Raw genomic sequence first — 11,280 nt, forward strand, 5'->3', positions numbered from 1 at the left:
TCCCTACTTCTGCAGATAATTTGCGTTACTGACCGTTGAACCTTTCTTAGGCCGTCGAAATTTAATGTGTAGGCGGTAACGTTGGAATCTCAAACAGGTTTGCTTGCCATGATCTTCACCTTGATCGAACTAATGAATGATAGACAAGGGGCTTATGGAAGTGAAGACAATCATCATAAAATTTTAAATTTCATTTGATAGGCTTTCTCTGTTGAAAGCATAATGTTAATTTTTTGCATAAGTTTAACTTACATATGCAGGAAGCCATATTTAAAAAAAGACAGAAACATAAGGCACTGACCATTGAATGACCCCACGTTGATATGCAAGTAGTGACAACGCAGATGATCGTCTTTTCTTACGAACCAGTTCAACCGCCGCTTACTGCAGTCTGCAGAAATACAGCAATCTCCTCAACAACACCATTTTGAAGGATCCATCCTCAAGGATTTCAAATGCGCTCTAAAATACATAGATAAAGAACTTATTTTAAATTCAAATATCATAAGTCATTAATCGTAATAAATGCAAACGGTTCATATTCCGGTTAGCTATTTTTAACAGCAGAAGATAATTTCCTGAAACATATAGAAAGAATTTCGCTGGAAGCGGCATTTCTTGAAACCAGACTATCCTGGGGTATGGTCGGTAGTATGCCGCTATCAACACCACCCTCGCTCGCGAGTTCGAAACCTGTTTGGTTCATTAAATAACCATAGGCAGAGTCGCAGCATGCCCCCCTTGGCGAACTTTCATTCGTGCGCCCCTTAGTCAAAGTTTTGTAGTTATTTTACAAACGTTTTTTAACTGGTTTAATCCTCGAGGATTGTGGTTCTGCTTTGAAAATCTATGATGACTTCTATAAATATTTGCAACATAATCCAGTTACAAATGGATTTTTCGTTAAAGGTACACAGTAATTTTGAAGAAAAGTTTATAAATATAGGAGAGATCCTCCAGTGGTGGACAGCGCTCAATTTCGAAAATCGTTGGAAAATGGAAAAATCATGATTCAATCAAGTTGGCTCATGAAAAATGTGAATTTTGTTTGAAGATGAATTTCACAAACAAGCGTTATTTTCATTGTTTTCGTAAGTAAATGTAATTTCTGATTACTGTTATCTATTCTGAGATAACTTCGCTATATAGGACAATTTTTTTTACTTACCCAGCTAAAAGAGCAAAACATTTTGAAGTTTTGTTCTCTAAAAATTAGAAAAAGCATTTATCCGTGATAAACTTTCTACATTAACCTTTCGGTCGTCGCGCGAATTTTTGTAACGCGAGTAGTCGCGCGTTGTACTTTGTACAACACCCTTGGTTTTGCGAATATCCCAGGAATATGAACACTTAGAAAGATGACGTCTTCGGCAAAATTGTTCAGTAGCTCAAGGACTATCATTATTGAAGCCAAGAAATTCTGAATTTTGCCGCTAGGCGGCGCTAGTGAGCATGAAACTTTTGTTTCGCAGATCTCAGGATCCTGACCACTTAGAAAGATGGCGTCTTCGGCAAAGTTGTTCGGTAACTCAAGGACTATCGTTGTTTGAGCTAATTGATTCAAAATTTTGCCACCAGGCAGCGCTAGTGAGCATAAAATATTTGTTTCGCAAATATCTCAGGATCCTGATCACTTATCAAGGTGGCGTCTTCGGCAGAGTTGTTCAGTAGCTCAAATTCTTTCTTTGTTTAATCCTTAAAGTTCGAGATTTTGTAAAATAATGATAGTCCCTGAGCTTCTGAACAACTTAGCCGAAGGTGCCTGTCTAAAAAGTCAAGATCCTGCAGTATCCGCAAAACAAAAATTTCATGCTCACTAGCGCCGCCTGGTGGCAAAATATCCTATTTTTTGGTTCAAATAATGATGCCCTTGAGCCACTGAACTACTTTGCCGAAGATTCTTTCTTTCGAAATGGTCAGGCTCCTGAGATATCTGCAAACAAAAGTTTCATGCTCACTAGCGCCGCCTAGTGGAAAATTTTTGAATCAACTAGCTTGAAAAATGATAGTCCTTAACTTATTAAACAACTTTGCCGAAGACACCATCTTTCTAAATGGACAGGCTCCTAAGATATCTGCAAAACAAAAGTAAAACTTCCATGCCCACTAGTGCCACCTAGCGGTCAAATTTCTAATTAAATGAGGTACCATCAGATAGCGCTTCAACTTCAGAACAACTTTACTAAAGACCCCAAGTTTCTATATTATCTGGATTTTGAAATATAACGATTTGAAACTGTGGTTTCCTTGAATCGTATATAGTGCGTTCATTATTATGCGACTTCCATGTACCTTTGTTGATTTTACCGTATTATAAAGGGCCATACTGTAAATTAAAACTGTCGAGTATTGTTCTTAACAAGATTCTTGAGGAATACATTTTGGTTTGGTGCCGATAGATATCTTTGTTGCAAAATGATAGCATATAAATCATAACTGTTGTACAAAGTACAACAGCGTGACAGCTCGAAGGTTAAAAAATGACACAATAATAGAAAATATTAGTTTGTTTGGATTCAGAGGATGGAGAAGTTTTAAAACAACGTGTTTTTCATGGTCACAATAAAATATTTTGCTTGGGTCATGGTTTTGGAGCATTTGTTGTGAATAGCTCATAGGTTTATAGCAAAACAGAGCCGCTTATCACACTTATATGAAGGTTCAAATATGGCTCTTCAGAATGAGTTTATTCCGTTTATTCTGAAATATGTTTAAGTCTTAAGCGCACCAAGTATAAATCCCTTTTTATCATTTGACATGGGCGAATGTTCGAGACAAAGCTTGTGAAGAATTTCACATCATCGTTGACGTTTCGAGAGCTTTCATCGCGAAGATACTGAGTTCAATGACTGTATGATAAAATTTTAAGGTATGTTTTCAATTCCTCTTTAGTAACAAGAAATTAACAGATAAAAATCATGTCGAAAAATAAAGTCTGAATAGATGAAACAATACAAATGACGTACCGTGCACCCCGCTAATTTAAACGGTACCTCATGCAAACCATCGGGGTTCATTTTTAATTTGAACATCTAGTCACCCTAGAAACGTGTTTCTGGTTACCTCTTTCACTGTTTTGTTTTGATTCTGCGTTCCGTTCTACAGCGTTCCATCTCACTTCACTCCGTTCAATGAGCTAAATGACGTTTGAACCATTTTTAATCTGAACGATGTGCAAATTAGCGGGGTACAGATTAAAAAGTGTTCAGATTAAATGTGGTCAAACCAAGTGGGTACCCGGTATACCATTATACATACATTGGTTTTGTTTCAATTTCACATATAAAAACTACGAAATCACTTTGAAATGGTGAGGCAGTGTACTGAAAAACCTCAAAATTGGTTGAAAAAATAATAATAAAACAATATTTTTCAGGAATAGATATAAAAACACATGGCGAATACTGATACAGGTGAGCTAGTATTTATGCTTATGTGTTTGTACTAATCATGGCATATTATTAGTGTTCAGAATTCTATTGATTAAATTATAAAATATATTATTTGTTATTGTGGTGAATACGAAGAGTAGGAAGCTATCACAGTAATGTTTGCCGCGAATAACACATTTTCAGGAATTACAAATGTTTGGAATCCAATAAATAAACGACGAGTCGTCTTCTATTTGAGCTTAATTAGGGGCTGTACATAAACCACGTGGTCATTTTTATTTGATTTTCAGAACTTCCCCCTCCTTCCATAGAAGATCACCTGTCTCTCAGTTTCGTACAATTTGTTTTTTTTTTTCTGCTGGAAATCATTGTTTTTTATGCACTGGTTTCTTATAAAACATTAGATTTTTTGTTTTTGATGATCGAGGGTATAAAATTGGTTATAAGAAAAAATAACATTCGCGATTCTTGCAGAAGTGGATTCCTACCATATCTCTACGAACATACTTGGAGGAATCTTGCAAATCTCGTGAAAACCTTCGTAAACATTTTTGACAAATTTCTGGCGGTAGTGTTTGTTGAAATCTTTTCAACTATGTAATTGTTTTATTGTATTTAAGTAACATATTTTTTAAAGAATTTCTTATCGCACTTTTGAAAAAATGTTCGATAGACTTTTGGAAAGATTCTTAGTGAACTTCAGAAGATATTGGAAGAATTCCAGAGTTTGATTTTGATCCGAATGATTTATGATATGTTACACCGAGTGTCAGCGAATATAACACGTGGAGACACTCAGTGATCAGCACCAAACAGATGGTGAAGATCAAAGTACCTTAATTCACAGGTAACGGATTCCCACTAATGGTAATGTATAACGTTGCGTTGCGTTGCATGGTAATGGAGTATTTCGTAGATTGCATACTGAAAACTGTCATGTTAGAAACTTTACAACACTTATTCCAATTGCTAATGGAAAAATATTTTGGATCAAATAGTTAAGGAGTTGAATGATGGGAAGAGAAATGGTGTAGGATTCACAATAAGCGAGTGATGCGACCGGATTGAAATTAAGTGTATGTGTAGTTTAGTATACTTTTTGTAATTGAGTGTAAGTGTGAATGAAATGTTTTCATCATCGTTGGGAGTGACGTTGCTAAGAAAGTTAAAGTCACTCCATGCGTGTTCGTCTTCCAGGGATGAGTTACAGGTATTTCCACCTTGTGCCCTAGCTGGGCACTGGATGAAATAAAATTCACGTGAGCAGGAATTCGCTTCAACGCAAGATTGTCAATTTTTATGTGAAAAACAGTTGATTTCAGCAAATTTTGCTGCAAATATCGGATTACAGAATGAAATTAAAAAAAAATAATAACAAACGCGGATGTATTAGTGAGCCAATTTCCGGGAACTTGTGTATTAAAGTACTTTGGATAAAGATGGTGTTATTTTTTTCAATCCTGAAGCTATGCTTTCAATCCTGAAGGTATGCTGTTCCGCTCAAGAAAAGTAAAAATTTCTGCTCAAGAAATGGTCAAGAAATTTCCTACAGTGAGCTCTGTAGTATCGGTTCCCGAACCAAACTTGCTGAATCTCGATCACGGCAGGGTCACAGCGGCAACCAAGAATTCCGGATCCAAAATCCATCCGCTTGCTTACGTGGTCCTCTTCACCCTCCCTGTTCACGCGCAATCCTCCTTTTTCTCCTCCGCTGTCATCACCCACCCAAAGTCATCGATTATAGGTGCGCCTGTTGAGTGTGTTTGATAGTAAAGGTAAACCAAGACCCTACATCCCTCCTTTACTTTAAAAGAAGAAGCTGAATGTAGTAAATAAGTTCATGTGACACGTATTCACAACATTTACATATTATATGTAAACATATGATCTCGTAAATGATATCGAATCAATCCGTATTTCATGCTTCTCTGAATGCTAATTCTAAATCAGTCATAGAACGATACAATATTGTCCTCATATTCATTCGTAATATACAATTTAGTTTAACTATAAATAACAGCACAATTTCAATACACGTCCAGCCCTTCGTATTTTTTCTTTTTTTTTTATTAAGTGACATATTTAGTGTATGTACAGTGTACATTGAAGGAAAGACTAGCAAAACATAATATAAATCGCTATACAAGCAAAAATGGTGAGTCAAAACTTACACTGTAATGGATAGACACCTGACGGAATCTATATTTGACATTGGATATTAAACATCCAGCTACCAACAGTTTTTTTAACAATCTCGGGGTAAACACCGTTTGATATGTGTAAAGGCAAGCTAAGTATATTGTGGCGCTAATTTTAAATCCGCATCCCGCAGTTGCGGTAGCGCGCAGACTATATACGCGCAATTCAAACGCAGGGTCGAAATTTAAGTAGGCTTGGACTTTTTTTTCTTCTTTAAGGAAATATTCTATATTTGCTAAATCTGCAACATTTGGTGTTTGTTGGCAGTTTCAGACATACGTGATTTTTTTTAAGGGTATCTTGACATAATATGCACAGTATGTTAAAATATGTAAATCCATTAAACTTCAATAATGTGGGTCTAATCTGTGTGGTTCGTTCATGAATGTAAAATAGCACAAATACTGAAATCAAATCTACCTAAAGAACTTTCAAATCGTCTACCGATCTGGTAGACCAACTAACACAAAGGAGCTAATTCATACGAGGAAAATATAATTTAAAGAAATCTGTTTTTTTTTTGGAAACTCTGTTTAACAACGTTGACCACAAAAGTTCAACCCATTGGACGCAGTGGCTTAACATAGACTTCTGAACTTTGTCATGAAACATGGCATGAATCAGCACGCGAAAGGATACATTTTTTATTTAAGAATAAGGAAAGTAAAGAAATCTATGAAATTATCGGTTGAAACAATTTAGGAAAATATCGTGTCAATAGCTGCAAACTTAAAACAATTGTAGTACAACTATACACAAAAGCTAACGCATTCTAGAGTTCCAGCAAAAAGCTTCAAAATTTCTCAGTAAACATACATACACTACAACTCAAATTAAATTGTGTATATCAATTGTCATTAGCCAATTTGGATGCTGTTGAAAATTAAATAACTGCCATCATGACCCGAGTTTCAACAGAGCATAACAAAGCTAAAAATCGATGATCAAACCATTTCCAAGTATCATTTGATCGAATCATACCGCATAATCCAAACATGAATAAATACTGGGTGAACTGCATTATGATAAAACACTTTGCAGAAAGAACAAATACAATAATCCCAAACATTAATAGTTGTAGAAATTGGTTGCTTGGTTTCTTTTTTTTATTCATATGTTATTAATACAACTATCTTTTGTAAATATCCGAATCAATTCAAAATATTTTGAATGTGCCGAATAAATTCGAACGCTTACCAAACCCGTCATCAAACACAGAAAACTCAATTTCTAAGCTGTCATGTGTATTAAGTGAAAAATGGCAAGTAAAAACTCTTTTTTATAGAAATAACTACTATGACCTCGAGTCCAACACTCGATCAATTTCAAGAATCAATTCTCTTCTTAAATTCGATTATAACTCGTTTAAATTGATCCAATGGTTTAGAACTTTACCAAACTCCTTCGTTTTTATAATAACGAAGCTTTTCGATTTTCAAATTGAGATCATTCTTCGATTCTCTTTTCAAAATTACTCTTTCGATACTCAAGTCGACACTAGATACGACAATCCAACTGTATTATATAGCAAGTCGGTATACCATCGATTGATTGATAACGCTGCGTTGATTCCCGAAACTAAAACACTCCATTGATTTTCAAATCAATAGCACAATATCGATTTTCAAACCGATATGGCTGTGTCGATCCTCAAATCGACACCACTATTTAGATTTTCGAATTGTTATCTTTGTGTTAACTCTCAAATCGATCTGTATATCAATTCCCAAATCGATACATTTGAATCTTAAAACTTCATTGGTATTCAAACTGATATGACAGCATCTATTCCCAAATAGACATCACTCTGTCGATTCTCAAATCAATATTCCTCCAACGATTCTCAAATCTATAAAACTTATCGATTCTCAAATCGATAATACTCCATCGATTCTCATATCGAGATAATCCATCGATTCTCAAATCGACATCACTCCATTCGTTCACAAATCGGAATCACTCTATCGACTCTAAAATCGACATCACTCCATTGAGTTTCTCATTGATAGACTCCATCTACCGACATCAAGCTTTCGATTCTCAAATCGATATTATTCTATCGATCCTCAATTCGATATTACTCCATCGATCCTCAAATCGATATCACTCCATCAATCCTCAAATTGATATTACTCCATCGATCCTCAAATCGATATTTCTCAATCGATTCTCAAATCGTTACCATTTCATCGATCCTCTAATCGATATCACTTCATCGATCCTCAAATCGATATTACTTCATTGATTCTCAAATCGATATCACTCCATCAATCAATTGATATTGCTCAATCGATCCTCAAATCGATATTTCTCAATCGATTCTCAAATCGATAGCATTCCAACGATCCTCAAATCGATAATACTTCATCGATCTTCAAATCGATAGTACTCCGTTGATTCTCAAATCGATATCACTTCATCAATACTCAAATTGATAATTCTCAATCATTATCATTCCATCGATTCTCAAATCGTTATTAATCCATCAATTCTCAAATCTATACCGCTTTATCAAATCGATACTTATACCTGAAAAACATCGATTTACAAATCGTATTAATCGGCCATGTACATCGACATTATTTCTTCCGCTATAAATATACTCAACCAAACCATTTTATTTATATAGATTGATAGATAGATTAATGAGGTTTTTAATCCTAAGCTAGTTCTTCTTTAGACCAGCGGGTTTATTAAATCGTCACTATGACCTTTAGATCATAAGTGACTATCTCGGGAATAAGATTTGATCCCAAATCTGCGTGAGAGGAATGTGATCTAACCACTACACCAAGCCCAATGAAGGTCAGGTTATTATTGTGTTTGCCTGTGTAAGTCATAAAATGAAATAAACAAATCACACCTTAGACATGCCCAGTAAACAGGATGTCTCGTGCCCGATCCACCTGACTAGCCAATCGGGCCCTCTGTCACCGTAGAAGATGATGTCTTCATCTATGTCGATAGTCTGAAACAAATCAGATGACTCAGAGAATCACGTTTGTTAAAAACAAACTTCGGCAAATTCATTTACTTTTGGCTGGCCAAAGTTTGCATCACACAACTATAGAGCCGGATCCTATTCTTGGCACTTTTTATTCACTTGGTTTTTTTTTCTAATATAGCTCATATTTGGCCACAATATGCGTTCTGTTGAAGTGCTTCTGCTTTGAATCATGGAAGTTCCCAAGTGATTCTACACCCTATCAGCTCATAACTGAAGTAATCATAAATACCATCTTGATACTTCAGCCACACCTTATAATACCCCACATTGCACTAGGTCCGTACTCTTACCACCAACGTGAAGATTGAATGCGAAGAAATCCTTTAATCGTACTTCTTCAGCTTCTACATCGTTACTCCCCATCTTCCACACAAATACCAAAACACAACTGTTGGTTTTCCTTCACAACACTTACCTACCTTCCCAAAACAAAACGAAATCACTTCACTTTATCACAATGTTTACGGTTTCCAGGTTCCGGAAACACCTCCAAACACCACAAAAAAAAAAAACGACACAATCACAACGCGTCTTGCTTTCACCTCGTCGCCAGATGTAGTATCGGTTCCCGAACCAAACTTGCTGAATCTCGATCACGGCAGGGTCACAGCGGCAACCAAGAATTCCGGATCCAAAATCCATCCGCTTGCTTACGTGGTCCTCTTCACCCTCCCTGTTCACGCGCAATCCTCCTTTTTCTCCTCCGCTGTCATCACCCACCCAAAGTCATCGATTATAGGTGCGCCTGTTGAGTGTGTTTGATAGTAAAGGTAAACCAAGACCCTACAAGCTCCATTTGAAATGACATTTCTTTTCAACTGCGTACTGCGATCAAAGAAAAATACTTTTCTTGCGCATTTCTCGCAAGAAATTTCTCACGCATCGAGATAGGCGATTACTTTTCTGTTGAAGTGCATACTTCGCTTGACTCTTTATCTTCCACAAGGCTTGATAATACTCCTCAACATCATCAGAGTTTGGTGACAAACTCTGAACCAGCGTGCTGCCTTTGTTTCTTTGCGAGGGAGCGAAAAATTGCTAAGCAGCGAGGCAATGAAAAATGAGCGAGGAAGATGCACACAACAGAGTAAAATTCTATCAAAAAAGAGTGCCATCACAACTCCTCAAGGCCAGTCCTATTCGGGTGGGACACTCAAGAGTTCTTTTGAAGCGTGAGTAAAGGTGAGTATAGCAACAAGGGAGAGAGAGCAGGGTTGGGAAAAAATATGAAATTCATTCTACAGTAGCCAAACAAAGCCAATCACAGTCAGCAAAGCCAGTGAAACTCACGCCTATCGCTGCTGTAGGCAAAGAGCCTTGAAAATTGCAAAACACCCGTTGCTAAGGGCAACCCAAAATTACTGTAGAAAAATGTTCTATTTCCCGTTACATTTCCCGCATTTAGAGCCTTCAATGACACTAACGATTTAGAAAACTCATGCACCCAACATAGGCTACTTGATGAGATTCACGTTTTTGAACTACTGTACTTGAAAAGCCACGTGATTTTCGCGAAATTCAAGCCTACTACTATTACCATTCCCAGCACTGAGAGAGAGTACCAGAAAAATCATCGCATTTTTTGCCCTCTCACTCGAATTGCTTGAGGATTTGTTTGATTAAAAATTTTGAGTTCAGTTTTTACTCCTCAGAAAAACGTCCAAATCGCCTAATCTTTGCATTTCAGAGGAGTTTCTATCAAGCCTGCTTCCACGAACGATAAAAGTCATGAGTGTTGTGTGAATGCGGGCGCATACAAAGGGTTAAATTATGCTTCGTAACGTGAGTTAATGATCGTTGAATTTTCCAAAGCCTGATGAATTCCCGTATAACTTATAATAATTTATAAGCCATTAGTAAGCGGGTCCCGTAGCCTCCAGGATGCACATTCGCTTTATAAACGGACGGTCATGGGTTCAATTCTAAGCCCCTGCACAAAAACTTCGTCCAGTTACCGGACGACCGGGATTCGATTATCCAGAATTTTAGACTCGATTATCCGGAGTATGTTTTTTGATAAAGCCTGTCCACGTTAAATTTCGGACACCCAAATAATGGCAGCAAAAAAAAGTTCGAGAATTTTACAGAAAGAAGGATTAACATCCTTGTCAAATGTTTATTTTGTAGATATAACTCTTTTATTCTGAAATAAACAATTGTTTTTGTTGAATTATGAGTAACTTTTTTTGCTGCCATTATTTGGGTGTCCGAAATTTATCGTGGACAGGCTTTATTCTTGTTTTTCAGCTTTTATGCATACATTTCAGATTGATATTGCATTGATTTTAATATTGCAATATACAGTATGAATGGTTTAGCAGTTTTGGACGTAGGTAAAGAAGGGGGTTTAGCAAAAGAGTTTTTTTGTGCATAACGGTCAAGAATTTTTTTGTTTTTCATTCTAAGATCCCTTTGTTTCTAGAAATAATTTCTGGCTACGCCACTGCCTGCATCATATAAACAAAACAATTAAAACAGCTGATATTTAGGTTCTTTTATCACAGATTTTAATTTTGTTTTAGTGATTCGATTATCCAGAGTGAACAAAAATCGATACTCCGGGTAATCGAGTTCGACCTGTACTGCCCATAACTGCAAAGCAGTCACATTCGACAATTTTGACAAATTGGACTTAATACCATGGAGAGTCATCAAATGATAAATACTTTCGATCAACTTACT

General features: G+C 36.4%; 1 long non-coding RNA gene across 1 annotated transcript; it reads left to right on the forward strand.

Moving 5' to 3' along the window:
- Window positions 1-3,202: 3,202 nt before the first annotated feature.
- On the forward strand, window positions 3,203-5,034 carry LOC110678077. Its single transcript, XR_002501441.1, has 2 exons — window positions 3,203-3,310; window positions 3,377-5,034. It is a non-coding gene; the product is annotated as an uncharacterized LOC110678077 (long non-coding RNA).
- The last annotated feature ends 6,246 nt before the right edge of the window (window positions 5,035-11,280 follow it).

Source organism: Aedes aegypti, chromosome 3 (genome assembly GCF_002204515.2).
Source record: "Aedes aegypti strain LVP_AGWG chromosome 3, AaegL5.0 Primary Assembly, whole genome shotgun sequence".
Classification (NCBI taxonomy): Eukaryota; Metazoa; Arthropoda; class Insecta; order Diptera; family Culicidae; genus Aedes; species Aedes aegypti.